This window comes from Pinus tabuliformis, chromosome 7 (assembly GCF_031772625.1).
Source record: "Pinus tabuliformis cultivar Carrire ecotype Pingquan chromosome 7, CPIR1, whole genome shotgun sequence".
NCBI classification, from domain to species: Eukaryota; Viridiplantae; Streptophyta; class Pinopsida; order Pinales; family Pinaceae; genus Pinus; species Pinus tabuliformis.
Window position 1 is genome coordinate 449,756,690 of NC_142293.1, and position 25,809 is coordinate 449,782,498.

Sequence of the window (25,809 nt, forward strand, 5' to 3'; positions counted from 1 at the left end):
AGATCTTGGGTGGGCCAGATCTAACGGTTGATGGGACAGGTAAGGTGACGGAAGGTTAGGGCGGGGACCCGCCCGCCATATTTAATTTTTTGTATGGTGGGGGGGGGTTAAAACCCTAGGAAAGTGGATTTTTGCGGGTTTTGCGTGCCGGGTAGATATTTAGAGGCAAAACTTTAGAATAAAGGCGAAAAAATAGGTTTTTCAGGGTTAGGATTTAGGTGAACTGGTTGTTATTCTGACCAGATGTCAGAGTAACTCCAGGACACGGATGGGCTAATTAACAACCCCAGATGGACTGTTATTTCCTAGAACTTATACAATAGGGCTATAGTGCCGGGGATGGGGAATATGTACATAGGGGAATTTTATACGTAGTTTTAGTAGGGGAAGGGGGGATAGATACGGAGCTATATAATATAATTAGTAGTTAATATGGAGGTGACCAGAAAGTGCTAAGTATGTGACCTTAGGCTATTTTGGGGGAAAAGTGACTCATAGAGTGAAACAACAGGACTCCTAAGCAAAGAGGACCTTTACTCAGGCAAATATAATGCAAAATGATGAAACTAAGAGGAATCAAGCAGATCTTGACCTCTTCAAGGAAGTTAGTGAGTGATTTGGGGATAAGGGAGAATGGGGAAGTTAGAGATATCCATCTTGAGCTCATCCAGATGAAAACTGCCTTCAACTTGTGATCTGAATAAATATGACATTTGACAACATGAAATGGATCACAAGCCATGATTCTGCAACCACACAGCTACCTACCTAGCCTACCTTCCTAACATTTTTTCTTCTTTTTGGGTGGGTGCACTTAGACTTGCAGACCCTGCTTTACAATTTTTCTTTTGACTGCCCTCCTTTCTAAGTGTACCCTTATTTTTGCCAAGGGCCCAGATTAAGTAGTTGGACTCCTTTGATTCTCTACCTATCTACAAATCTGCCAAGATTAAGCTGTTTGGTCAGATATCAATTCTCTATATTCTAAAACAAGAAATTGTAACCTAGGGGGGCCAAGATTAAACTGTTTGGCCCTCCTTTTTACAGAACATTCTTCAAAAATGGTTAAGTCATCAAAATTGGAATACAACAGTGGCACTTGGACTGGCACACTTTCATGGCCTTTTCTTTGGCCTCTTTTGGAAATATGGAACCTTGCAACATGAAAGATGACATATTTGGCATGTAAAAATGTCAATCATGAAATATGAACACCTCTGGCAATAGGAGGCTAACAGTGGCTCCACTTGGGGATGGCTTTTCCTTGTGAAAAGCCAAGAACAGCAGGTCAGACTGCCTTGATCTTCAATTATTTGTTGTATTCTAAAACTTTTCCCTTTGCTGGCTGCTTTATTTATATATATGACAGCGGACTTGAAGAGCTTAGAGCCTTCACTTCGGGCTTCAACTGCATCAAGCTGCTATCCAAACAAAAACTAAAATCCTACCTACCTACCCTAATCAACACCTGTTTGCTGGTTAGGTAAAATGAAACAGCCAGTGCAACCACTTAAGCACTTGTAGAAAGAAACAAACTGTTTGACTGACAGTTGGTGAAATCAGAAACATTGTTTGGTCATGTGCCCCATAATCAAAATTGTGACATATAAGGGCCACTACTGAACCACTTGGTCCTCATAGAGAAAATATTTTAAAGATTTTGAGTTGAAGAGATCCTCCATGTAATCTGCTATAGGATCAACAAAAGCATCCTGTGGGAGAGTTTCTTCTAGGCCTTCTTTGTCTGATGGAACAACTGCATCCTCAGTATCAAACTCTGCATCCAATACTTCAGTCTTTGTCTTCAAACCAAGTTTATCCCCAATCTGTAAGTCAGAAGGTAGTACAATTTCCTCATGACTTGGAGAAGGAAGACTTTGGAGGAATTGTTTAGGATCTTGAAAATCAAAAGGCTGAATTTGAGAATGCACAAGTTCAATCTCATTTTGATGTTCTTCAGCAAGTAGATCAAGAAAACGCATTTTGATTTGAGGCTGCTGTATTGCTTTGACCTTTAGCAACACTAATTTAAAAAAAAATTCATCAAGTTCATATTCTGATAACAACTTGTTGAATCCATTTACAGCTTGTTTAACTTCATCTTCCACACACTTGGTCATCCTGCCTGACTATTAACACTTTGAAATGGGATTAGTTGGCTGTAGAACTGCTAAAAAAACTTTGAAAATTTCTATCTCAGGTTCACTCACCCAGTGGAGTCTTGAATGTGAAGATGATGTGGAGTCGCTAGGTGGGTGATCAACTTTGGAGTGGCTGATCTCTGTCAACCATCACAGATCAGAACAGAACTTCAGACAACAAGAAAGAAACATTGAAGGTCTGGTTCTTCCCCAGTGGAGCTTTCCAACTTGATTTGTTAAATTATATGAGGATGTTCCCCAGCGGAATCAACATTATGTTATCACTCAGGTTGTCCTTAAGCTCCTAAAAGGACTCGGCCAAGGTAACCACAAACCAATATTTGGATTGCAGGTTCTAGCCCACCTACAATCAGAGAGGGCTCTCTCTTTTTGATTTAGCTTTGTTGATGATGATTTTAGGCTAGCTATTGGGTTCGCGGTTTTTGTTCAAGTTTTGTGGGAAGGATGATGCTTTCAAGTGGAGAGGCAATGCATAGTGTAACAAGTTTCAAACCATTGTGCATGGAATCATGGAGTAAGACTGCTGGTGCGTTTTCTTGGTCACAAGAGGAATAAGGAGCAAGGTAGATGCTTATGAAACAACATTAAAGCTTAAAAGGATGGAACAAATGCTAAGGAATGAGAGGCAACAAAGAATCTCTCAATCAGATTAGCAGAAAGAAGCTGAATGAACTCTATCTAGGAGCAGCTAAGAATTCTCACATAATAGTCATTCATATATGAAATAGGTCAAACATGAGCCATAATGGAATTCATATTTATGCCTAATTCAAGAGGAAAACATTAAGAAGCCACAGAACCTGGGCATAGAGTGCAGCTAAGCAAATTCTAAACCAATCCTTTGTTCTGTTATTTGAGCATATATGAAATTGAAATAACAGAGGTAAGGAAAACTTATTGATTCATATAGCAACAGAAGATTTCCACATTCAATTCTTCAGACCATTAGACACAGAGCAGACAGTCATTTCTCCAAGCCTGTAAGCAGTCTTTGATTATAGAAAAAGTATCAAACATACAGTGCGAGTCTCTCTTGGAATACATTAGCCGACCAACCCTTAAAACAATACAGAGGGCAATATATATAGGGAAAAAATGTCCAAAATTGTCTATTACAACTTGAACTAAACAAGTCTGAAAGAAAATAATTACTTTAACCTAATCCTATCCAGCAATAAATGCAAGAAAATATCTTTGAGCTGCGCTGAGGGCAGCCGTATCAAAACTGAGTTAATGTGTTGTCCTTGGTGGCTTGGTGCAGTGTTTCTGCAATAACTGTGCTTTGGGCTTTGATCCATTGCTGTTCGGCGGCTTTAAATGCTTTAACTGTGATTTGAGAGCTTTAATGGGCTTACACCGCTGTATTTGACTTTGTTGGAGGCCATTCAATGCTAAGATGCCTTGGGAAATGAAGATTTTGATTAAAACATCCAACTGATACTCTTTGCCGCTCCATCTTTCCTCTGGTACTCTTTCGCAGTTGAATCGGGCCGTTTCTCTCTTTCGCTGTGTATGAAAGTGTCAAATCAATAGTTAATGGCCGTTGTTCGGCCCTCTTTTGCTTTAAAAACTGCGTTTGCCCCTTTCTAAATGCTTCGTGAAGAAAAACGGGTCATTCTGCGCCTTTCGGGCTTGCCGGGGGCTGCGCAATGAGGGTCTTTCCACTTTGGCCCATTTCCCGTAGCCATGCGCTAGGCGCTAATCGCGCATGAAAAACTGCCTCAGAGTTTTAATCCGGGTTTCCTGAGCAAGATTTTTGCATTCGCGCCTTTTTTGCTGATGACGTCAGCATGACGTCAGCGGGTGGGACCCAATACGGCGGTGACGTGGCAGGGTGACGTCAGCAGGTTGACGTCAGCATGTACGGCGTGTGATGTGGCGGTACACGGTGGTAGTGACGTGGCAATGGTGAGTTGGCAGTATGGTGGCAGGAGGCCGACGCAGGCAGATGACGCAGTAGGATGACGTCACTGGGCAGAGGACAGTTTGGCGGTTTCAGGCGCACCGCATTTGCACTGAAGGAGTTTGGGAAGAGGGGGCTCTGCCACACCTCGGAGGGCGAAGCGTGGTGAGAGTACGACGGTAAAACCGCCGAACTCCCAGACGCCAACCCTCAGGCTGTTGGCGCGAGAAAACACCCGCCCACCGTAGATCTTCGGTGGGCCAGATCTAACGGTCGATGGGACAGGTAAGGTGACAGAAGGTTATGGCGGGGACCCGCCCACTATATTTAATTTTTTGTATGGCGAGGGGGGTGGGGTTAAAACCTTAGGAAAGTGGGTTTTTGCGGGTTTTGCGCACCGGGGTAGATATTTAGAGCCACAAATTTAGAATAAAGGCAGAAAAATAGGTTTTTCAGGATTAGGATTTAGGGGAACTGGTTGTTATTCTGACCAGATGTCAGAGTAACTCCAGGACACAGATGGGCTAATTAACAACCCCAGATGGACTATTATTGCCTAGAACTTATACAATAGGGCTATAGTGCCGGGGATGGGGAATATGTACATAGGGGAATTTTATACATAGTTTTAGTAGGGGAAGGGGGGATAGATACGGATCTATATAATATAATTAGTAGTTAATATGGAGGTGACCAGAAAGTGCTAAGTATGTGACCTTAGGCTATTTTGGGGGAAAACTGACTCATAGAGTGAAACAACAGGACTCCTAAGCAAAGAGGACCTTTACTCAGGCAAATATAATGGAAAATGATGAAACTAAGAGGAATCAAGCAAATCTTGACCTCTTCAGAGAAGTTAGTGAGTGATTTGGTGATAAGGGAGAATGGGGAAGTTAGAGATATCCATCTTGAGCTCATCTAGATGAAAACTGCCTTCAACTTGTGATCTAAATAAATATGACATTTTGACAACATGAAATGGATCACAAGACATGATTCTGCAACCACACAGCTACCTACGCAGCCTACCTTCCTAACATTTTTTCTTCTTTTTGGGTGGGTGCACTTAGACTTGCAGGCCCTGCTTTACAATTTTTCTTTTGACTGCCCTCCTATCTAAGTCTACCCTTATTTCTGCCAAGGGCCCAGATTAAGTAGTTGGGATCCTTTGATTCTCTACCTATCTACAAATCTGCCAAGATTAAGCTGTTTGGTCAGATATCAATTCTCTATATTCTAAAACAAGAAATTGAAACCTAGGGGGGCCAAGATTAAACAGTTTGGCCCTCCCTATTATAGAACATTCTTTAAAAATGGTTAAGTCATCAAAATTGGAATACAACAGTGGCACTTGGACTGGCACACTTTCATGTCCTTTTCTTTGGCCTCTTTTGGAAATATGGAACCTTGCAACATGAAATATGACATATTTGGCATGTAAAACTGTCAATCATGAAATATGAACACCTGTCGCAATAGGTGCCTAACATAGCCAGAGCAAGTCAAATGGTGAGGGATTGGAGTATGAGTGTGTAGTTTAATATTAGTTTCATTTTATGCAAATTAGGTATCAGATTGCTCAATTTTTTTATGATTACGTCCTAAAGCCAGAGTGAGTCAAATGGTGAGGGGTCAGAATATGAGTTGATGTAATATGATTTTAGTTTACTTTGCTTGTAGTTTTTGAATTTCTTTTAGTTTAGTTTCTTTTTATATAGCAGCAAGCATACTGGGTTTCATAGTCACTAGCTCACTATTTGGCTTAATTAGAATATTGATACATTTTTATTTTCTCTTAGGAATTGATTTCATCATTGCAAGTTTTGAAACCTTTTTGAAAACTCTGAAGTTTGGAAATCATTTTAAAGGTCACCATTTCCTTGAATACTTATAACCATACTTGACTTTTAGAATTTCCATCTCACATTAGGGAATCAACAAAAGATAAACCCAAAAACAAACCAAAAATCAAGAACGACAAAAAGTAAGAAATCTGTTATCTTGCATATATAGTGCACCTCACTTCAACAGTTTCGACTCCCGGGTTGAAAATTAATATAGCAATTTAGGACACTCTAAATTGACCAAGCATTTTGGCGCCGTTGCCAGGGAAGTGAAACTAGGTAGCCAATTTCTTAAAAAAAAAAACAAGAAAATTTCAGGGAAGGTAAAAATTGATAACTTCTCAAAGTATGCTCTCCTCTTGCACCTAGTGTGACTTGGAGGATCAGAAAAGAGAGTTATTGGTTCAATAATTTCTTGAGTATGCTCTCTTCTTGCACCTAGAGTGATCTGGATGATCAGAAAGAGAATTATTAGCCCGACTTGAAGAAAAATAAAAAATGACATGCATAGAGCAAGAGATTCTAGGGGACGGTTTATAGCTAGGGCCAAGAGTTCAATTTTTACAACTCCATCTACTTCAAGGCATAGACAAGATACACCTCCATCATCTCCAACTCACATTCCTAGCCTTAGGATTCCTGGAATTCAAGGGGCAGCAGCTGAATTAGGAGACTCTCCCACACTATCCACCGAATCTGAGTTAGGAAAAGACCCTTTCTTTACTTCTAAGGAAAACAAATTGTAATAGAGGAAGTAGAATCACCTGAAGAATAAGAGGGAGAAATTCCTCCTCATTTGCCATTAGTAGAAGAACCAGAGGACTCTGAAATCTCTGAGGAAACTATCATGACAGATGAAGTAGTAAACGGATTTGGAGGAGGTAGGGGTAGAGGTAGAGGAGGAGGAAACAATGGAGGAGGTAGAGGTAAAAACAGGGGAAATAGGGATGGAGATAACTCATTTGGATTTCCTATAGTTGATGAGGAATCTTGAACAACAATGAAAAACATCTCACCATCTGTCCTCCCAAACTTTTATGGGTTGCGAAGTGAGGATCCTGAAACATTTCTATTTGAGTTTGAAGTCGTGTGCCAAACTTATGATTATATGGAAGACTCTTAAAAACTCAAATTGTTTCCTTCAACATTGAAGGGAGCTACTCTAAAATGGCTCATGGGATTAGTCACTCAATCTATTAGGACTTGGAATGATATGAAACAAACATTTTTGGATAGATACCTGGACTATTGTATGCCCACCAATGATAAGGATGAGGTATTCAAAATGGTGCAAAAGGAAGATGAAAACTTGGAGGATTTACCTGAAAGATTTCAATACAACCTGAAAAGAGCAAAAATGAATAACCTAGATGAGGAAACCTTGAAAGCCCTTCTATTGAAACCCATTAGAGATGAATGGGTAGATATTTTGAACATGATAGGAAAATGAGATATATCTCAACTTCCAGTTCATGATATAGCAGAGCTATGTGTCCATCTCTCAAAGGGAAAATCTAAAACTGGAAAAGGGCCTAGAGATCCTTCTCTCATTAGAGAAACCAAATCTGCAACTGGATTAGTAAGTAGGGCTAAGATTGGCAACATGCTTGCTGAGTTCAAAACTGATATTTTATGGAGCCTTAGTGAGAAACTAGACACCCTTAAGATACAAAACAAGCAGAAAGCAGACGCTGAAGCTTTGGCCATCTTTTGTCCAAAATGTAGGAAGAAACATGCTCTAAGGTAATGCCCCTTGGATGCAAAAGTTGTAGAAACATGTATGATTTGTTCATAAAGCCATGAGACCAAGGATTGTCCTTCAATTCCTGGGCTCAAAGCTGTCTTTCAAGAAGACCCAAATTCAATTGAGTCTCTCTGCTTTGTTTCAAGGAGACCTTGGCAGGGGCAACAAAATCAAGGGTTTAACAACCCCACGAACTTTCAACCCCCACCAAATTGGAATTCTTGGCAACAACTTTGGTCCCAACCTCAAAATCCATTTCAATCATGGGTACAAGGTATGCGAAATCCTTATGGGAGATTTGCTCAATTCTATCAATATCCTCCATCTTTTCAAAATCAACAAGCTCCACAACTTCCAAATCAAAATCCACAACTTTCATTGCCATTTCCACAACAACAACAACCTTCTCAACAAAATCCAAATTCCAAACTCTTGCTTCCATTCCAACAAAAGACAAATCAACTACCTTCCCAGCCATTGCCAAACCCCAATAATAAAAACCCTCCAAATTCTTACATGGTATAAGGACAACAATTTCCTGCCTATATGGTTGTTCCTCTCAATGATGTACAACTCAGATCTAGTAGAGTTTTAGAAAAACCTTCTATAGATGCTCAAAATAAAAGCATTTTTGAGGAAGATTCTCTTGAAGCCAATAAAGGTTCTGAAGCATCTCTTCAAAACCCAAGCACTCAAAAAGAAAAATAAAAAGAGTCAACCCCCACAACTCCTATAGTTGAGCAACATGCATCTTCATCCACACCTCCTTTTCCTGAAAGACTACAAATTGACAATGGAGTGGAAAAACAAATCTTGTTGCCTGACTATGATTTTCTAGATGAATTAAAGAATGTCTGTATCAAGATTCCCTTGCTACAAGCCATTAGAGAGATTCCTATTCTAGTAAAAGTAATAAAGGAGTTGAGTCTCAAAAGACCAGGAAGGAAACGAAGAGATACAAGAAGAATCCACCTAGTAGGAAAAATTGCAGATATCATGATGGGAAAAATTACCATGTAGAAGTATGTAGATCCTGGTAGTCAAATTGTCAAAACAGATATCAATGGGGTAGAAATTTCAAATACTTTGACTGATTTAGGGGTTCCTATCAACATTATGAGTAGACAGACTATGGAACAACTAAAAATTCCTAATCTTATTTTTACACCTACTCTACTGCAACTTGCAGATCGATCAATTATCAAACCAGACGGTGTATTAGAAGACATTTTGGTCTCCTCAGATTCTTGGGAATATCCAGTAGATTTCATGATTTTAACTCCCAATAATAATCTAGGAGGGAACCCACTCATCTTAGGAAGACCTTGGCTAGCCACAACTGATGCTTTTATCAGTTGTAGATCTAGGGATATGTATATTTCTGATGGTAATTCGACAAAGAAATTCAATTTGTATTCTCTAGTGAAAGCAATTACAGAAGTAGGAGATAATGAATGGGTCAATGATGAGGACACTATACAACCTGTCTTTACCATTTCTAAAATTAGTGAAGATAGTCAAATCCTGAACACATTAGAAAATTTTGAAACATCCTCAGAATATGACCACACACAATTTCAGTTAGATTTTGACATTGAGTATCTATCATCTAGACAAATGTCTCTTTACTCTATGGAAGAGTTTGGTAGTTCCGCCATTGAGATTTTTCCAGGTAAAACATTGAATATCAACAAAAACATGGAAAAATCACAACAGGGAGAGCTAACCAAAATCTTGCAAAAACATTATACTACATTTGCATGGGAGTATACTGATATGAAAGGTATTGACCCCGGGACTTGCATTCATCACATCTACATCAAGGAAAACAGTAGACCAAATAGACAACCTCAGAGAAGGATAAATCCAAACCTTAGGGAGATAGTGAAAGAAGAGCTCCAAAAACTACTCAATGTAAAATTCATTTATCCAATTTCAGATAGCTAATGGGTTTCTCCTTTGGTTATAGTACCTAAAAAGAATGGTAAATGGAGAGTCTGCAATGATTACAAGGAATTGAATAAAGCAACTTTGAAGGATCACTTTCCTTTGCCCTTTATCGATCGGGTATGAGATACTCTAGCAGGGAAAAAGTACTTTTCATTTTTGGATGGTTTTAGTGGCTATAATCAAATTCAGGTAGCACCTGAAGATCAAGATAAGACCACATTTACCTGTCCATGGGGAACTTTTGCTTACCAAGTTCTTCCTTTTGGATTATGTAATGCACCCGCAACATTTCAAAGGGCAGTACTAGGAATCTTTTCTGATCTAATCCATGATTGTGTAGAGGTCTATATGGATGATTTTACAGTTTATGGTAATTCATTTGAAGAGGCATTAGAGAATTTGGAAAAAGTCCTTATAGGATGTAAAGAAACAAACCTTTCATTGAGTCATGAAAAATGCTTTATGATGTTTACTGAAGGTATTGTTTTGGGACATCACATTTCAGGGGATGGGATTAAAGTTGGTAGATCAAAAGTTGAAGTCATCTCCAAGTTGCCTATTCCAAATTGTAAAAAAGATGTTATAAGTTTTCTGGGATTTACTGGGTACAATGGAAGATTTATAGAAAAATTCACCAAAATAGCATCTCCACTCTTCAAATTGCTTTCAAAAGACACTGAATTCAAATGGGATCCCGATTGTCAATCAGCATTTGAAACTTTGAAAACAAGAATATCTAAAGCACCCATCTTGAGAGGGCCAAATTGGAAACTTCCTTTCCATATTTCTACAGATGCTTCAGATACAGCTCTAGGTGTTGTGTTGGGTCAAAAGGATTTAGTTCCTTATACCATTTACTATACCAGTAAAAATTTGACTCCCACTAAGTTGAATTATACTGTGACTGAAAAAGAGTTCTTAGCTGTTGTTCATGCAATCAATAAGTTTAGACATTATATAACAAGCTATAAAAATTTTGTCCATACTGATCATTCTCTGATTAGATATCTAATGAAAAAACCTGTTACTAATGGCAGAGTTACAAGATGGATCTTACTTTTATAGGAATTTAATATTACCGTGTTGGATAGACCAGGGAAACAAAATACAGTAGTTGATTTCTTGTCTAGAATCCAAAATACTAAATAAGATTCTCCTGTAGAGGATAAGTTTCCAGATGAATATTTATTTGCAGTAACTACTAAGACTCCTTGCTATGCAGATATTACTAACTATTTGGTGACAGGGAAACTACCTCCAAATCTATTTCCTAGTGAAAGAAGAATTATTCAGGAGAGTTAAAAATATTCATGGATTTCTAACGAATTGTTTAAAACAGGACCAGGTTGTGTGATCAGAAGATGTTTTAGGGAAGATGAAATGCCTGACATCCTCAAAGCCTGTCATGATGAACCATGCGGTCGACACTTTGCTGACAAAAGGATGGCCTATAAAATCCTTTCTTTAGGATATCATTGGCCTTCCCTCTTCAAAGATAAAAAAGAATATATCAAAAGGTGTGACAACTACCAAAGAGTAGGGAAACCAACTCTTTCAAATGAAATGCCATTACAACCACAGGTACTCATCGAACCCTTTGAAAAATGGGCTTTATATTTCATTGGACCCATTAATCCACCATCTAAACAAAGGAAGTATATATTGGTATGTACTGATTATGTCACTAAATGGGTAGAAGCCAAAGCATTACTTTCTGCTACTGAAAATTCAGTTGTTAGTTTTCTTTATGAGGATATTTTTACTCACTTTGGTGTCCCAAGAGAAATTGTGACAGATCAGAGAAGTCAGTTTACATCCAACATGATGGAGAAGCTGATGGAAGAATACAAAATCAAGCATAGAAATCTACTCCTTACAATCCGCAAGCAAATGGCTAAGTGAAGTCTACAAACAAAGTTATTGAAAGCATCATCACCAAAACTGTTCATCTACACATAAGAGATTGGGCGGAAAGGCTTCCTGAAGCCTTATGGGCCTACAGAACTACATGGAGGAATACAACAAGACATTCTCCCTATGAACTTGTTTATGGGAAAGAAGTCCTGCTCCCCATTGAGTTTCAAGTCAAAACTTTCAAGATGGCAGTTCAGTTGGGGATGGATCTATCAGAAGCCCAAAAGCACATAATGGAGAAGTTGAATGAGCTGGATGAGATCTGACAATAAGAAATCCTAAGAGCTGATCTAGTTCAACATCAAAGAGCTAAGTAGCATGATAGATGCATCAAAGAGAAAAAGTTTCAAGAGAGAGATTGGGCATTACTATTTGATTCCAAGTTTAAAGACTTCAAAGGTAAATTTCAGACCCATTGGCTTGGGCCATATGAGATTGACAAAGTCTTTAGCAATGGAGTAGTAAGAATCAAGACCATTGATGAATTTCAAACTCCTCTTATTGTGAATGGCCATAGATTAAAGATTTATCATAAGCCACTCTCAAAAGAGGAATTTGTTAAAATGTTTCAAGAGAATTTTGCAATATGGCTGGTAAAGGAGAATCCTTCTTCTTCACCAGCCTAGCCTTTGTTCCTTTCTGTTAAAAAAAATAAAAATAAAAATTGTATAAGCCTGAAAACCAATCACTGACTGGCAGTATTATAGAGAAAATATAAAGTGAAAATCAGGAACACTTGACACCCTATATTTTCCAAAAAAAATCTCTCTTTCTTTCTCATTTTCACTTCACTTCATTTTCATTCCACTCCTTTTCATTTTCATTCCACTCCACTCCATTTCATCCCACTCCATTTCATCCATTTCATTCCATTTCATCAATAAAAGCCTCTTTCATGACCATTTCCATTTAGTTAGTTATTATGTAACTATCTTTATTCAGCCAAGTGGTTACTGTGTCAGTTTCCGCAACTGGAATCAGTTTCTGCAGCCAGAAGCAGTTTCTGCAGCCACCACTCTGTTTTTCAAATTAACTGTCAAGATGTTAGTTCAATAATCATGAAAATGTAGGTATGACTCAGAATATGTTATGAAGACATGGAGCATCTAAAGACATCAATAAGGAGCAGTTGATTAAGGGCTAATGGACAACAAATGGCAAAGATTCTGTTATCACTTAAGAATTCTAATGCCAAAATTCTTCACATTAGTTTGATGGTAAAGGTCGGTGTTAGTCTAAGTTTGGTTTTTGTTTGCCTTAGAGTCTGAGTCTTAGGAGTCTTGAGTCAACTATGCATTCTCATTCATCACGGTCATTCTCATTCATCACTGGTATCATAACCATGTGTCAGTTTTGTTCAAAGATTACTATGTGCCACAAAGCTCTTTAGGTGATTTCGTAGTGCATGTAATCATTTTGAAGTGTTTTCGCAGCGCATTGTTAAACACACATGGGTAGTAAGAACAATATGAAAGATGAAACGTGCAAGTACAATTTTTATTAACAACTGATATACATTTATAGTACATTGTTGTGACCATTGGGTTTCACATCCCAAGGTCTCTTGGACTACTTAGTCTATTCAGCTTCCACACTAACCCATTTAGGATTAGGTGTCCAACATTCCCCCCTTAATCTGAAGGGTTATGTATGAGTCCAAGAAGAAAGCCGTAATACAAAATGTGCAAAAAAGCATGGCAGCACTAGGCTCAATGTGCTCTCGAAAATGTTGGTATATAAGGCGGTGGTTTAAGGATGACCACCAACACTGGAACTCTTAGTGCAGTTCCCGGAACTCTTCCAAAACTGGAAAGAAGCTGAATTCTTCTGCTATAGGAAGTGCTCCTATTGTTTTGAAGAGGGAAACCTTCAACCAATAAAGGGAGGTGTCACCCCACATAAAAGGGAGAACTTCAACCTGAAAAGGGAAGTCTCAACCTGTGATGGTTTAAGGATGACCAACAACTCTGGAATTCTTAATGCAATTCCTGGAACTCTTCCAAAACTGGCAAGAAGCTAGAGTCTTCTTTGTTCCTGGAATTCTTCGAAAACTGGCAAGAAGCTGAAGTCTTCTGCTAGAGGAAGTGTCCCAGATTGCCAACTGAAGGCATGTTCACGGGCATCTTTGTCTCTGGCTACAAATCTAAAACTGGTGTGGTAGGTTGTGGCTCAGGCTTTCTTGATGTGGCTTTGAAGCTTGTAGATGACCATCATTTCCCCCCCGTCAGATACAAGGTGAGAAGATGGAGAAAACTCATCTACAAGACTGTTCAATACTCTAGAACAAGTTCTGACATGTGTTTGGAATATCTTCTTGGCTATTGATGCCCATTGCCAAGAAGCGATCCATCCAAGGTGAATCTTTGTTCTTGCGGGATGTTTTTTTTTGAAGCATTTGTTTGAAGAATGACTGGTTTTATGACAGTGCTTACATGGATGAAGATCAAAACAGTGATCTTTCAGATGGCCAACTCGGTCACAGTGTTGGCATTTTACAATCTGTTGTTGTTGTTGTTGTGGAAGAGGGGCAAAGTCTGGAACAGCTGAAGGTGAATTGTAATGAGGAGCAGGTGAACTGTCATGAATAAATCCAGCACTATAAAACTGAATGGGCTTGGCATAGTCTGGAATATGAAAGGACAAGTCCTTGTCATATCCAAGAGAAGTTCTGTGCTTGTTGTGGACAAGCTTTTCCCAAGGTCTAATGATGGGCTTGGGAAGTGCAGACTTAGTTTCTGCATCTACATGTACAATTGCTGCTTTATTTGAATGAACTGTAACATTATTGACTTGCTACTGATGGGTGGTTGTCTCAACGTTCTGAACAAAAATAGGTTCAGAATGAAGTCTATTTTGATGTAGCTCTTCTTGCTGTAGCTGTGATTCAAGCTACAAAAAATCAATCTTTTCTTGTGCATTTTGTAGACAGACCTAAATATCTGTGAGAGAAACTTCACTGACTTTTAATGTATCATGAGTAGTAGATGACATTAGCCATTTTTTTTTCTTCAATGTCATATTTACACCTTACAACTACTACTCAGTGCAGAAAAGTAATACCCACTCATAGTACACAACAATATCCTTTATACATGTGCAGCAAATGATCCGATTTCAACTTGCAAGCACCGATTACAATCCATTACATGAAAATAAGAGTTTACTCACGACCAACATTATGTTCTGACAAAACAACCGTCAAAACTTTTCTCCATAAAATATTACAATCAGCCCACCAAACTCTTTATGCAGCAGTTGAAGCAAGGAATTAATGCACTATAATGAATTTTAAATACAAAGCCACACTAGGGCAGCAACAACTGCAAACTTGCTTGAATCCTTCAAATACTCCTTCACTTTCTCGGCCAGTGGAAAAGAATAGTCAAGTTCAATAGCGACTGCAACCATTCATGATAACATGTGGAACAGCTACAATTGTAGGATTACAGATTCCTAGAGAAAGAATTGTACATAATCTCATAATCTTATGTGGAACAATGCAGATAAATTAAGTCAACATTGCAATTTCAAGGGTTTCATAGTAGCACATGCATATGAACATGCATCTCGGCCTATGCTCAATCAGTATCTCAATGTCTGGCAAATTTCTACCACTGGCAATCTCAATTAATATGTGGAAGCTTAACTTTCAATTCCTGGAAAATTAACATTTTATCATTTGCATGAGGAAGCTTATCAAACACCTATTCACATATTTCATGGTTCATGAAAACTCAATAAGAATCAATCACTGTATGTGAAGTTTCCTTCATCCTCATTCATATTTTAACTATCAATCCCATGAACTTCGAATGCTCTCATAATTCAGATTCATTATGACAATTACATGCACATATGCTGGATTCAATCAAAAGATTGGCATTTCACTCACTCTAGGCCATTATCCATATGGTTTCCATTTCACATTAAATTGCACAAAGTTTTGTCTCAACCAAACCTCAATATAATAGCCCTTTTAATTCTGGTTTTAAGCTCAAAATATTCTTCTTGAATCATTTCCACAATCATTTATATATGGGTTTCAGTATCTGATTTCATATACTCAGAAGTCAATGAGACAATGCCCCGTCATTTAATTTTAACATTATTTTAAATGAACCAATATCAAATATATAAGTGCGCCCTTCCCATTCATACAACGAAACAAAGCTTAATTACAAAGGCCAAGAATATTTGCATTAAAAATGCACTTATGCATGCTGTAATCCATTTGTCACTTCCACTCATGCAAGATCGCATATTCAGTGCTACAAAGCTTGTTGCCACTAAGCCAACAAGAGGAATAACAGTCCATCTTAAAAACTCAGTTGGGAAGATTAACAGAATCAAAGCTGGAATGAAGATAAATAGAGAATATCCATAAAGACACCACAGCTGCACCAAGGGTGTTGATATGCCCAAGCAACGGAGGAGGAAATAAAATCCGAGGGGTACCAAATAGATGTATCCATAAATCAAGCACGCAGCCCAGCTCATATAATTAATGTCATAATGCTAGTCAATTTTATCTTCACTCTTCATGGATGACAAATAGGAAGCATAATTTGCCAGTGCTGTTACCGCAAATACAAGAGTTGTGGAAATCCAAAGAGGCCCATACCTGTATCACATGTCAGGATTATGTTGAACCTTTTCACAAAAGTCTCCACGGTGGGGATATAATGTGCACATACTTCTGTCTATACCATGTTAATTCAATGCATATGCAAGCATTGTATACCAAAGCTCATTAGACAGCGCATACCAAAATGCATTCAATATTCCCACTCAAACGCTGTGCCAAACGACAACACGACAGTTTAATACCATATATACACTGGACCAAACAATGTTAATAAGCTGAACTCTTGCACACTTACGGTGTATACCAATCAGCATTCAATAAACCAAACGATTTATACCACTGGACTCCATTCAATATATACAACGTTAAAACAACGTTCAAATGATTCAGCCACAACGTTATACCATTCAACGTTCAAGCCACAACGTTATACCAAAGTCGTTTTAACACATATACCATAACGCATATACCATTCAAACGTTAAAGCAATACAGGTATCTTTGCGTGGTGCAACAGATTCATTCAACAACGTTCAAATGATTCAAAACCGCATTCAACTTCTAACATAACGCATTCATTCAACATCATTAATATTCAAAAAAAATGCGCATACCATTCAACTTCGAACCATACACATACCAGGAGCTGGTGGCGTATCTCTGCAGTGGAACCGTCAGACCTCAGCGCTAAAACAGGAAATGACAATGCTGTAAAAATTGACAGTATGGACAGATGTGCAGTGCTGGCAGAGGCAAGTTATTTCAGGTCTAAGGGGAATAAGGCAGAGTCAGAGGTCAGGTAACGAAGAACTGACATATATATAGAGACCACAAAACAAGTGGCTCAAATTGGGGCAGGACCAGCAATCACCCGCTCTGATACCATGTTAAACACACATGGGTAGTAAGAACAATATGAAAGATGAAACATGCAAGTACAATTTTTATTAACAACTGATATACATTTATAGTACATTGTTGTGACCATTGGGTTTCACATCCCAAGGTCTCTTGGACTACTTAGTGTATTCAGCTTCCACATTAACCCATTTAGGATTAGGTGTCCAACACGTATAAATCCTTTTAGTAGTTTTGCAGCGCAACATGTTTTAGGTGATTTCGTAGCACATAATTCAAAATTTACACTGACTGCGCTACGAAATCGGAGATTCATGCAATCCGTAGCAGATCTTTCCTAATTGTCAAATTTGTTAAGTTCAGTTATGGTTGAATCATTCATTGTCAGCTTATACACTCCACATATCATGTCCAACCGCTTATCTCCGTCATTACAGCCGCTAGGTACCTCGGTACACACAGATTGCAGGTTCCAAGAAAATCCAGGTATTCACAGTCTTAATGATGATTGTATTCGTTTCATGGGGAACAAGTCTCCATGTTTTCAATTTGAAGGCACTGTTATCAAGCGAGGAAGTTATCAAGCGAGGCAGCCATTCAAGCGAGGCAGAGGCTGAAGTTTGAGCAGCACTAGCATTTCAAACCTCCATTCCGCTGAAGTCTCATGGAGGGATCAGCAGAAAGAAAAGACCACAGATTAGGTAGATGCGTAAGAAACGAACCTGAAGGTGTAGACATTGTCTTGAAAAACAAAGAAGTTGAGAATGCATTCAAGCAGGTTGGATGTTGGAATTTTTGTGAGAAGCTCCAAGGAGGTCATGCACAAATCACCAAGGAATTTTCTTTGAATTTCACAGGGTTGAATTCGAAGGCTGGGATGCTCAAATTGCAAGTCTCACCAGAGGTAATATCCACAGTTACTGAGATTCCAAGGGGACAAGAAACTTGGTTTAAGAATTTCAAATTTGATATGACCCCCTGCAAAGAATTTCTGAAGCCGGAGTACATTGACTCAAATTTAAACAAGTCTGTGCCTAGAAATTATGTCAAGGACTCATATGCCAATCTGCTTACCTATATACAAAGGTACCTTACCTGTGAAGGGAGATATAATAAGGTGTATTCATACCATTTCAAGCTTCTGCTACATTTTACAGGAAATATATTCATTGATTTACCTTTTTACTTATTCGTAGCTTAAGCAAAATATGTGATAAGGTGCAGCTAAGGAAAGAAGCCTGTGAGACCTCATTGTTTCACCACGGTTTAATTAAGTTGATTGTTCTGCATGAACTCCAGAGAGTAGGTAGGGACTGGCCCACATTCATATTCATGTCTGGTTTCAAGAACGAGACCGGTCTCAGTCCTCAAGCTGCAAAAGATCTTCCAACAACAACTGGTCATCAGGCAGAAACAAGATCCAAGAGGTTTTCAAAGTTGAAGGCTAGGAAACAAGTAAGAGAATTCACCAAGCCACTGACTATCTAGGATACACACCAGCAGTCCCTTAAAGAGAAAGCTTAGGTCAAAGAAGGTGCACATGAATCAAGCACAGTTGAAGGAATTCAAAGAAGAAGGACTAGGAGCCAGGCAGCTAAAGAGAAAGGCAAATCAGTGATTATTGAAGAAAGCCCTGTTTCAAAGGGAGACTTAAATGACTTACTACAAGCCATTGACATTGAAGAATCTCCCCTCATTCAAGCAGATTTGATAGAGTCAAGAAAAGACAAGGCTAAGAAAGTCAAAGCCTCGAAAAAACTCAAGTTTGATGATCAGGTTGATCAATTTGTATTTAAACCAAGGAGACCCATAACGAGGAATTTTAAACAAGTACAGGAGGTACTGCCAAGAGCAGATGAAACAGGGGAGGTAACACAACCTCATGAAAGAAAGGATAAAGGCAAAGCAGTTACCATTCAAGAAGAAGATAGTGTGGAAGACTTGAAAAGGAAGTTGGAATTGGCAAACTTTGAAATTGCTAGATTGAAGAAAGCCTCCAGGAAATTTGCAATTAAGGAGGCTTATTTTAACCAAATGCAAGCTCGGTGGGAGGACAAAACATTTCAAATACCCGAGGTGGTGGATTGTAATGTTCAATTCCGTAGCTGGACTGTCCCTGCAATAAAGGAAGCACAATTTATCAGAAAGGTCAATACAAACCTGAGAGCTGGGATTAGAGTCATGAAGAAACAAATTGAAGACTTAAAGATACAGTTAAGCCAGTAGAAAGAATTTCCTTAAGGTAGTCACACATCAGGTAAGGTTATGTTCCAAATTTTGATGGTTTTCCTTGTTATAGTCTTTCTTGACGAATCATACCTTTCCACTCAGTTTTGAAAAGCTTCAGAGCAATTGAAAAGGATGTTTAAATATCAAGAGGCTCAAAATAGCAATATTTTGGTTGAAACTGTGTTTTTGGAATTACACAGCAGTTTTGTAGCGCGCTACGAAAATGCTGAAGATGATGACTAATGCACAGCAGTTTCGTAGCGCGCTGCGAAACTGCTGAAACTACATAATCTAAACTCAATCAATTGATTTTGAAATAAAAAGGGAAATTTTTTGAAAAAGGAATACCTTCAGGGATCATCTAAAGGTATCAACTTTCAACAAGGTCAAGACAGGCGGAGGAAACATATATTCGAACCCAACTTTAAACTTTTTGTTATAAAGTGATCACATTTACTACAGTCCATGATATGTCAGAAAACTTGGAGGAGCTTTTGTCTTCACACATGGAAGAGGTTGACAACACATCAAGGACGTGGCATTCTGATATATTTTGTATAATCAAAGATAAAAGGCATGGTTCATTGCATACGAATATATTTGAAGAAAACCAAAGGCAGATAAACAGGGACAGTTTCCTATTTTTCAGGGGCAATGGAGAAGATGTGACATTGAGGACTAGCATGGAGCTTTGAACATCCACCACAGCCAAACTAAAAAAGAGACCACTTGTCAAAGAACGAGAATCATTGTAATTAAGGCTATTATTAGCATGATATGAAGTTAGACTCGTATTTGATTTAGATCTCTAAAATATCTAGTAGCAGTTTGTTACATTTAATAGTGTTACAGGGAAAAGTGTCTACACAGAACTGCTTATCCCACTAAGGTGTGATAGCTACCTTAGAAACAAACAAAGTAAAGCTACTTTCGTTTTTCCTTTATGATATATAGATGAGAGAAGAACAAAGAAGACCAACCACTGTCTTGCGCTAATCTCCTAGTTCGATTCCTCTCTCTCTTGATAGTCTTTCGCTACTTGTTCCCTTGCACGCCTAGCTTCACAGAGTACCTGTAAGATCACAATAGCATAGCACTATACAAGAACATGGATCTATAATCATAAACAATCTAGGATCAGATGTAAATTGACCATACAAATGCAGAAAATGACACAAGAGTATGGAGGAAAACTTGAATAGCTTTTATTGATAAACAAGAAAGAGCTAAGGGAGTTACAACCAGTTGTTCTGACCCAGCATCATCCTCTCAGCAAAGAAGCCCCTCTTCACCTCATACAAAGCTTAGATCACCCAACAATCTGATGTTGTCTCAAGAAACCAACAACAATTCCTTACAATATGCAAAATTCCAGCCTCTGGATCTCTGGGATGAGGGATCCATATATAGATATCTGTAAGGGAGATGAGTCAGCTTGTGATTTGATTAGTGTCTTCCCTCTGATAGTTCTTGCTTCCACTTGGAGATTAATGATCTCTTACTCATCCTTGGTCGAATTCAGAGAGGCAAGTGTCACAGGAAAAGTTTCTGGAAGATTCCATGCCTCTCCACCTCGCGGAATGACACTGCCATTTGTCACTTCTCACCCATCACACCCCATAGAAGGGATTTTTGAAATGCAACGCACCCACAAAGTCTCTTTAGGTGAGATGCAACGCACTTTGCCTATGGAGCAGCTGAAATGATCCTAATTTGACCAGTTCTGAGCAGTTTTTCATGGAGAACTTCTGGGAGAAGCTATAATCAGCTAACCTTGTTCCTTTAGGGGTTAGAACAACACTTTTAGGGACTTAGGAGCCCTTGGTTTATGAACATTTCATGCTTGGGGTTGTAGTGCCCAAAAATGTCTATAACAGTTGCCCCCTAAAGCATGAGGTCGTTAATCTTTTGATGTCGGGTGAAATGCTTTATTATGAGGATTCGATGTTCTTTCAAGCTGGGAGGAGACCTGTAATAAGATACAATACAATACATTATCTTCATAATATTTTCATGATCTAGCTGAGGCGAGCATTCCCATGCTTAGCTTTATAAATTCATTTTCATGTACATAGGACAGACAATCGTCTCAGTGTAGATTGATGATTCTGGTAGAGCCATCATCCCTTTGATTAGATGATTATCTGTGCAGCGATGATGTACATTTGATGTCTTTATTTCCCCGAATCTATATCGTAGCCCGGATGGATGAAACTAGATCCGGGGTCTTCAATCTTGTTTGATCTTCACTTGAAGTACAAGTCTATCCATGTGAGAGATGTTGTGGAGTCGAACATGGAAAGACATCGCCTGATTACCAGCCAATGATGTAAGTTGTTAACAGGTTCGAGAGGAATCACCGATAATGATAATGACCCTCAAGGTACTGTAGTACAATTCACGTGGTGTGAATAAAGGACTTGGTGTCGAACACCACGCAAAATCTCTCGGTCGAAGGTCATTGATGTAAACCTATCACCGGAAGTGAGAAACTTGCCATTGAGGCATGCAAGCTTCAAAGTACTGAACGGGGTGTTGCTAGATCGACTTCTTGGATAATGAGCTGATGTCGACAAGAAGCGATCCGTCACAGGAGGGCCTTAATGAATCCCACATCAATGACATGGAACGGAGCAAATGATATTAATGGAGGTGAAAACAATCTGATGACATAAGATTCAGGGTGGCGGTCATGAAAGAATGGAGTGTAAATGTATTGTAGTGGGTGAGACACAGGTGAATTCTCTGAATGACTTCTCTTGAACATATCGGCGACACTGATGTGATGGACTGGTAGCATTAACCCCAAATGTGGATGGTGTGATGGGACCATGGTGATGTGACCGACGAATGAAACAACCCAACCCAACTTGGATGCGGAGTGAAAGTGTCATGTTCAAGAGCCACTTGCTACCAATAAAGTTTCTTCAAGTTTTCTTCCCAATTTTCCCCAGTCATTGCTGACCAGTACCTCTTTATTTTTGTCAAGCTTGAGGAGGATAACATATGCTTTTTCTATAATTTTCCCTTCGGGAAAACCCATCGCTATGTTTTAACGAGCCTAGCGATAGTGAAACTCATTCTTGTCTGCTATGGACAAGTTTGTCGCTATTAAGTTTTAATGAGTTTAACGACAAAGATAACTCGATCCTTTTCAATTTTAGAGAGTCTGAAAAGGAACGTAAAGGAAACTCCAAAATTCCTTTTTCGTCATCTAATCCCTTAAGTCCGAAAAAGTATAAAACAATACAGAAGGGATGAATTTTCGATACTTTTAACGAGCCGAACAAAACAAACGCTCGACCTTTTTGTGTAATAATCCCTCAGGTCCAAAAAGAATAAAATTTAGAGGAGGGATAGCACTTCCGGTCCCTTTAATGAGCTGGAGAGGCCAATGGCTCGGCAATCTTTTCATATTTTACAAGTCAGTTGAAAAGAGCTTAAAGGAGACTCGTCTTTTGAGGAACGAGTGATAAAATTGGGTAGCAGCTGATTCCAGGTAAGGTTTGGAACTTTCCAATCATGGCAGTGTTACAAGGATGGCTAGTGAGATCACTCTTCGCAGTTGTTCCTCAAAAGGGGTAAACAATCAAATGGAGGTGAATGATCAGCCAATACAGAGTGGAGGTGATGATGAGAACACGACCAAGGCTTTTAAAGGCTGAAGTACTACATTCACGATGGTTATTTACCAGGAAATAGTTCATTTTTTAATGAGCTTAAACGCGGGGGGAAACATTTTCTCATGGCTTATGTTTAATTTTTAACGAGCTTGAACTATGCGCTAAAACTGCTCGATTAATCCAGTCATATAATAAGAATGTCTCATATATGAAAACGACAGTTTTTATAGTTTTGCCCCACATCCTTTCTTTATGGAAGTTAGGAAACGACCAATCCTACGAGTTTAAAGGGTTAGAGGACCTACAAATTTAAAAAATAAATAGTCGCTCTTCGCTTGCATGCCAAAAGGTTTGCATGCCCCCAGGTATAAAACAGAGTTTCAAGGTCACCTTTCAAATCTCCAACAAAACATTTGTTTTATTAGGAAAGGTCTACCTCTTTCAGGTTACCAAAGATTGTTCTATTCACAGCACAAACAAAACACTTCTTCGGCGATGTCTACCAAAATAGACAAAGGTGAGACAATCCACTCACATAACTTTGAAAAGAGAATCTTGTTCCAGTCTAACCCCCTCTTCCAATCACGGATGGGAGTACAGTTCGGTCATATATCTCTCGCGGAAACCTACCCTATACCCGAAGTTTTCCTGCCGAAGCAGACCAGGGTGCATGCCCCCTGGGTTTCAGCCATGTTCCCCGAATCACTCGCGCTCATCGGGTGGACGGACTGGAGATTGATGAGACATTCCTTGTGTGAAAAGACCATTCAGGGATGGCATATGACTATTTTCTCTGTGTGATCCGGGAAATGAAAGCTGGTCTACAAGGTTGACCACTCTTCCTTCGTGCAGAAAACACATTACTCTAAAGATTGAGGAGACAATCGCTCCCATGTAATAAATATAGTCTCGTCCGAGGAGTAGATTATAATCCAGGTGTCCTTGAACTACCATTACGTTCATGTGAACGATTTTCCCTCTCAATGTTATGGGCACATTGGGAAGGATCCCTAACGGTTGACTGGTTCCTTTGTCAAAGCCTGTTAGATTTCCCATCTCAGGCAAAAGCGATGGTGAACCAAGCGCTTTCCAAGCAGTCAAGGAAAGGATACTCACAGAAGACCCTTCATCTATAATGGTACCAGTCATAACCATTCTATATACTTGAGCAATAATTCGGAATGGTATACTAGCCGGTAAACGGGGTCTGCCTAGTTGATTCCAGTCGAAGGAGACAACTAGGTTGCTTGGAGGCGGGACCGAATAGACGGCCGGGTACGACTCTGACGAACTTCCTTCCTGCGGTAAAGGAATGGGTAAATTTTCCCCATGTTCATCGGAGTCTGTGTTTACGAAAATAATTTGGACGGTGTCATCCTTATTCTTTTCTGTGACCGTATCATCTGAATATGGAAGCTCTGAACGCAAGACCGGGTCAACTGCCGCCTCGACCTTTTGACTTTTTTTTGGTATGGGTTCAGATGGTTTGTCTTCAGTGATAGATGCTTCAGCCGACCATCTGGGCGAGTCAGCCGGATTTTCAACTAGTGATGGACTCTGCAAGGGTTTTTTATATCCAGGAGGAAGTCGTAGCGGTGAAACCAGACGATCATCCAAAACTATTTTAGCCTCATCTAAGAAGGGACAACGGTGGACGGCATGATCGCCTTCGCACAGTTTACAAGGAAATCTATATTTTCCATTTTCTCCTGGGGCTTCACTTTCACTAGTCGACGGTGTGTTTTCAACATGATCGTTAGGGGTTGACGACACCGGGTTGTGCAAACAAGGAGACCAGTCCCTTAAGATCCAAGTCATGCATGGACAATCTCTATGATAGTGGTCTCCTCTGCAAATGACACATGGCGATTTAGGCCTGGTCGGTGCAGTGTGTGGATTTTTGCTAGACGATGCTTGGTTGCCCCCTTTCGCTTTTGGCTCCTTCTTCTTCTTCTCTTTCTTCTTCTTTTCCTTCTTCTTCTTATGTACTTGATTTTTGGCTTTACCAACCCCATCAAGCAAAGAAGAAGGAGGAGAGGAAGAATTGGAGGAAGTAGAAGGTTGGTGGGTAACTCTGGATTCGTCTAGTTGTTGACTCGATTGTTCAGGAATTGCGGTGTTCTGAATGACAGAGGTTGAGAAGAGCCATACGGGCAAGACGATTGTCAATCCTGGAAGCGACAATGTGGCCATATGGGGTGCACCAACATCTCCCCAAGAGGAGAAGGGACAAGGATTTCCTCCAAGGGGAATTCCTTGGTTGGTGGGTTCCATTTCCTCAACCTAAGATCAACATAGGAAAGGGTGATGATTATTCCATTTAAAATAAATTTTAGACGCTTTGACACAACTTGTTTTTCCAATTTTTAAGAGTCGAGAAAAAACAAAAGATGACTCTAGTCGCCTTCGATTTTTAATGACCCTGAAGTGACAAGTGCTCAGATGGACCTTTTCCGTTAAGGAGTCTGAAAAGGAACGAAAGGGACTGCTATGGAAATCTAGGTAGAGGGATTACCAAACCAATCACAAAACTGCAGAATACTTTTTACGGTACAGTAGTCAATCTTCCTGAATGTTGTGTTCAGTGCATTGCGATCGATACGGCGGCAGACACGGCTTCCTATGGATAAAGGATTAAGCCTATTGTGGTCTCCCAAAATATACTCGATGGTACGTGGGAGCACAAGTCCGTACTGGCATTTATCGTCTCAAAGTGGAGGAATCACCCAACCATCAGTGAGAACAACAGTTACCAGGCTTTACGACGCTGGAATACGTCTCTAGCCTAGACTTCTAAATGTTGTGTGTTAGGTTCCAAAGTGTTGTTAGATTCATTGAATTTATTTTATAGTTGATCTTGTTTATGAAATTTTCCTTTCAGGTTCACCGCGAGATGTAGATGTATAATTCCTAAAATGCAATCTAAGATGATAAACAGTCTTTCATCTTCTTTGTGCAATGAAAATCCTAGCTACTAAGGAAAGAGAGATAGTATTCT

The 25,809-nt window shown here is 39.3% G+C and overlaps 1 pseudogene; it reads right to left on the reverse strand.

Moving 5' to 3' along the window:
- Positions 1-15,669: 15,669 nt before the first annotated feature.
- The window catches only part of LOC149247908 (uncharacterized), a 44,834-nt pseudogene continuing 34,694 nt past the window's right edge, over positions 15,670-25,809 (reverse strand).